The following is a 6,000-nucleotide window of genomic DNA, read 5'->3' on the forward strand; positions in this document are numbered from 1 at the left end:
GCTGTCTTTGGATACTGCATGGGCATGTTCAACTTTGCCCCAGTTTGTAACTGCTCCCAGGCCATTCTGTGCCCTGTCTTCAGTCAGCCTGGGCCACCATGATGCTATGGAAAATTTGTGAAAAAACAAAAAGGCATTCCTTTCTCACAGTTCTTTAGTCAGGATTCCCAGGTAAAGGGTAACTGACCTAAAATCCCATGATTGCTCTCTCTTCTCCTTGCTTGAAAAGACAGTTGGCTCACCTGTGTCCTCACAGTGTCTCCTCCTTCTCCCAGAAGAACACTAATGCCCTCATGAGGCGCCACCCTCAGGATCTCATCTAACCTTCTAAGCACTAAATGCAGTGTCCAGATACCATTCCATTGGGGGTTAGGGCTTCAACAGGTGAATGTTGGGGGATAAAAACATTCATCACATAGTACACCTCAATGATATTTGAGGAATCCAATCACAATCATGCTGGTCAATGCAGCCCTTGGTGTTCAAGTTTTGTATAAGTATCCTGGAGTCCCAATGTCAATACTTTGAGTTGAACATCATGGGGCAAATAAAACAAAGGTAGGAGATTATGCTGTTGGTCTACTGATAAAGGAGGGTGACCTTGTGGACACTGATCCTGATGAATTCCAGCCCAGTGCTTCGGTCTCTGTCCCGACGAGAGCCCACCATGACCATGGAAGAGGGCCTGAGGAAGGGTTTGCAGGAATGGCAGCGCACCAGCAACTTTGATCGGATGGTCTTCTATGAGACTGCAGAAAAGTGAGCCAGTTTTCAAGGCCCAGAGCCTACTGATGGGGGATCATGGTTTGCACAGCAAGGTCTGGTACAGACTGTCACCTACCTATGTTTTGGCTCCGAGGCATCTAGCTCTCCAAATAGCGGCTCCTTCTAGCTTGAGGCCTGGGCATTCTCTGGGCAACAATCCCAGAAACTCCAGGCTCCATACTCTTGATTCCAACTCTGCCTTGAGGTTCAGGGTCAGGATGGGGAGGAGGTACCAGCCCAGCCAGAGGATCTGCTGCTGCTTTGCTGGCTCTGCAGAGGGGAAAAGTTGCACTAGATTCACTCGGGCCACCTGCCTGGGAACTGGTACCTCTTTCTAGAGTGAGGTCCATTATAACTCATCAAAGTGGCCACTACTTCAACCTGATGTTCCAGAAGAGGGTGGTGGTGGGGAGTGCATTGTCAGGGCCAGCCACCACCTCAGGTGCCCCCAGGACATGTCTCTGGTCCTTACTGCCTTTGCTCTATGTAATCCCAGCCTTTCTAACAAGGGAAGGGAAGAACCCACCCTCCTTGGAAGAAACCCAATGTTCTCAGCTTAGCTTTCACTTCCACATGACCCTGCCTGTAATTTGGTCTCCCAGGTGATCCTTTCAGGGCCCAAGGTCCCAGCCTCGGTACCCCTGAATTGGGTCAGGACCTCTGGTGTTCCCTGATATAAATCACATCCCTGACCAGTTTCTACAACTAAACTGATGATGTGGTTCCTCCTGGCAGAAACAGGAGTGAGCCAGAACAAGGATCAGCTAGGGGCCCTGCCTGGGTCCCTCAGATCTGATTCCCTTAAGGTGCTAGTTGATGTAGTGTTTCCCGAGAACTGTAGTTCTTCCTCTGTAGCAGCTCCCTCCTGTCACTGGCCGGACCTACTCCAGGACGCAACTCCACATTCCTGCCACTAGCTCCTGACTGGTAGCTTAGAATACTCCATCGCCTAGAATCCCACACCAGCACCTGCCTGGTATGGCTAACCTGATTCTCAGCTCAGCCTGTGCCTGCCTTACCCAAATCCCATCAAGGTTCATGGAGTTTGAGGCTGCAGAGGAGATGGAGGATCCAAGGATGCAGTTGTCAGGGGTCTTCCAGTGCCGACCTCCTCCTGCAACTCCGAGGCTGGAAATCCGAAGGCCTCCAGTCCCTGAGGCTGTCCAACAGCCAGGTAGGGTACCCACATTCACACAGTAGTCCATGATAGTGTCCAAACAGTGAAAAAGGCCAAGGCAAGTTGTTGTCCCAAATAAGAACTTTTCCTTCAGTATTGGAGATTCACTCTTACAAGAAAAAAAGCCCCTAACACCTGAGGTCCCTGCCACCCAGCTATGAACTGTGTATTGACTGGGCCAAGTACAGATCTCCTTTCTCTCCTTGTCTATCCAAAGAAACAACACAAGATCTGCCTGGGACTTGGGTCCCGGTAGGGTAGAGTGCATGCAATACCAGTCACTACAAATGTCCTCCCACTTGACTCTCCTAGATGTTGCATCTGGTGCACTATTATATCCCTCGGTTCCTGGGTCAGGTTGTCCTCATGCATGGCATACCAGGTTAGGTCCCCTGAACCCCTAAACCCTGCCTACTACCAAGTGTTTGGGATGAACATGGAATCCTCATTCACACACCACTCTGGTCCTCCCTGTCCTAGTGTGCACCTCCAGAAAGACCAACACTAAGGTATGGTCTGCCCGCTCATTAGCGGCCAAAACCAAGGCACCAGAGACCAAGGTGCCTGAGACAAAGGCACGCAAGTCCAAGGCACGCAAGAACAAGGTGGCCAAGACCAAAGGGCCTGAGAAAAAGGCGCCCGACGAGATCCCACCTGAAGCCATCCAAGAGTACATGGACATCATGGATGAGCTATTCGGGCCTATGAACTTTGCCACGTGGGAGCCCTCCTACTTGTCTACAGAAGAGCTTGCGGCAAACTTGGGAGAGGAAGGACTAGAGCAACAGGATGATTTATACCCAGATCCAAGTCTCATGAGCTATGTTGATGAGAACTTTGTCAACAAGGTGAGCTGGGCTTACAATCTTGGTGTATACAAGGTTTTGGCACTCATGGAATTGAGTTTCCTGGCTTAGAATCTCAGATTTATATTGTGCGTGTGTCTGTGTGTTAGAGAGAGAGAGAGAGAGAGAGAGAGAGAGAGAGAGAGAGGGAGGGAGAAAAAGAGAAAGAGACAGAGAGAGAGAGAGAGAGAGAATGTGCATGCACACGTGTGCACTCATACATGGGTGTAGCTGGTACTTGGGATATAACAACCCCATGGTGCAAATGAGCATGGGATTATTATTGCTTCCTCTTTCTCCTAGAAGTCCTCCTGACTTGGGGCCATTTCCTCCCAAGGTCACTCACACTCTCTTCCTTCTCATCCCAGGCAGAGAATATAATTCATCCTCGCTTCCTGCAAGAAATGCTTTCCTCCAAACCATATATAAATATCTTGGCCCTAACAAAAGAACTGGAGCAGCAGGAAGGACTCACTACTGACCAGGTAGAAACTAGAAGGATGGTCTCCCAGTAGACCAGGGGTAGGTGATACAGAAGAGAGGCATGGACACCTGATAAAGAAGTGCAGGGACACCAGGAATAACAGTGGTTGGGAAGAAACAAGAGGTAGACAAGAAGAAAAGGGCACCAGGTAGAACAAGGAGATAGAGACAAGAGGTTTACCAGGGTTTCAGAACTGACACCAAGGCACAGAGCAATATATGGCAGACTAGGAGACAAAGGGACACAAGTATACAGGAAAGGGAGTTACCACAGGTGGAGAGGGGAGCAAGGGATAGCAGGTAGATGAGGAAGGCACAGGACCTTACTCATGTGGCCCACAGGATGTTATCATTATCCTGTCTGTGATGGCTCCCTGAGTGAGTCTGTTCCAGGATACAGGATGTAGGATGGGAAAAAAAAAGGAAGGAGACATGAGAGCCATGAAAGGGTTCAGGATATCAAGCAGAAAGGAAGCCCAGGAGTGTGGCCAGCAGACACTCAGTGTGTTTTTATGAGACCAAGATGAGTAACAGATCCACTTCCCACTGAAATATGATTGTCCTGATCCCTGTGGCCCATTTCATGCATGAAGAAGAGTTGGCCAGTGCCCATATCCTCCTTCAGCTTGTGAAGAAGCACCTTTGCAGGTGCCTCAAGGTCATAATATGTCCCAACAGGACACAAGAACTTCCGAGGCAGCTGCAAAACACGCTGCAGAGAAGCGGAAACATCACACTGATCAAGGGGCCAGCATGGAGGACTGGTCCACAGAGGTGGCTTCCCAGGTCATGAAGAGGAGCAGGACCATCGAGCCAGAGTTGCTGGGTTCAAAGGACACTGCTATCCTCCAAGGCTGTCACGGGTCTTCTTCATTGGGGACCATTCACTCCAACCATCCTCCCCCAAACCGCAGATCCTCCTCCTCAAACCTGGGGAACAAAAGTGTAGTGGGTCCCAGAAAAGCCACTTCTTCTGGGCGGCCACATAAGACAGCCAATAGCTGCAGTGTGGACGAGGACCTCCAAAGCCTGGATTTTCTCCTTATCTCCCAGCACCGCCTGCTGCCCTGGGAACTGTCCCAGAGCCAGGCCCCTCCAATAGAAACCCTGTGCTCAGGAGATCAAGCAATCCAGGCCCCACCTCCCCAGAGAGGACTCCTCAGCTCCCACCCTCCTCCAGGTGCCATGACCATGAAGAGTGCTCTCACTGGACGCACATGCTTCATGAAAAACACACCCTGCACTGGGCCTCCCCTCCAGGTCACTGGAGGGCAAGATGTGGATCTGGAGCTGGCTAAAACCTCACAGCCTCTGAAGAGGAAGTGCACATCATCAGGCAACCTAAAGGAGAAGAGGCCCTGAGGACAGTCCTGTTGACCAGTGGCCTCTGGGGTGTCTGCCCCTCAGGCAAGATCTCACCTTGCTTCATTCTGTTTTGGAAGGTCCAAAGGTTCTTCATCACATAGGACAGTTCCTGTGGGTTCTCAGAAAAATGAAGGGAGTGGGAGGGTATAGTAAATGTAGAAAGAGGGTAGGGGGAGGTACTGAGAGGGGAGGGTCACAATGTTCAATCCTGGGTGGGAAGCTGTACCTTGTTTGACTGTAACTGGGAATAAAGGCACTTTGGAAAAAAATCTGCAGCTTCTGCCTTCTGCCATGTTTTCTGTGCACCCAAATGCAGTGAGAATTGAGAGGTGATAACTGGGGTTGCTAGGACCCAGGGTGCACAAGTGTCCATCTATTGGGTCTTGTTTCCAGATTTAGATGAGTCCTCCCCCTAATCCTGAGAGAAAACAGACAAGATTCCAAAACCCAACTCATCACCCCGTGGGAAATGCCTCTCTTGGTTTAGGGGATCTTCTCTGTGTATCCCTCCATGATCTTTGGCTGTTAAACATCTCCCTTACCAATCATCTGAGGGCCTGCTATGAAGAGAAATAACAATGAGGCAAAGCACATCTCCCTTGGTATTCACAGTTCTGAGGTCTGAGGAGGAACTGGTGGCTCTCAGATCTTAGTGTTACTAGTTCTGAGATTGAATGTCAGGGACCCTCAGCTCCTAGTGATCGAAACTGCCATGTTGCCTTCATGGGATCAGTAGCCAGCCACTTCCATCAGTTCCCTGGAGATCATGTGACAACTGCACCTAGCAGTGCCTGCAGTTCTCCACTGCTTTTGATTTAAAAGGTGAACTCAGGCATGCACAGTGTCCTTCCAAGATACCCATAGTATGTCTGCTTAGGCATGGTTAGGGCAGGGGCTCCTTGCACTCCACACTAAGGACCATTGAAGGGTCCCTAAGGGTTGAGTCCTGTTGAGCACTGCAGATTGGAGTCATCTGGGGAGGACCTGCTATGGAAGCAAAACACTCTGAGTGACTGTGAGGCATTTGTGGCAGCCAAGGCCACCACAGACAGGGGCACAATTTTTTATCAATTTATTGAGAACATTGGGCCCTTCTGTCTCATTTAGATGGAGAGCTGCTTTTGAGCCTTCAAGCCCCTGTGCAATTAAATAAATTCTAGAAATAAGCCTGGGAACAATTTTTTCCTAGACAGCTTCTTTCTCCACTCCAGAATGATGATGAACAATATTATTCAACTGATCCCCAGTATGGCTGTGGTCTTCCTGTGTAGGCTTCCTGATGAGAAGACAAGGCCGACCTTTATACCTCTCCCCCCTACAGTTCTGACCGCAACTCACTAGGGACCCAGCAGGCTGCAAGTCCTG

The sequence above is a fragment of the Callospermophilus lateralis genome, chromosome 17, assembly GCF_048772815.1.
Source record: "Callospermophilus lateralis isolate mCalLat2 chromosome 17, mCalLat2.hap1, whole genome shotgun sequence".
NCBI lineage: Eukaryota > Metazoa > Chordata > Mammalia > Rodentia > Sciuridae > Callospermophilus > Callospermophilus lateralis.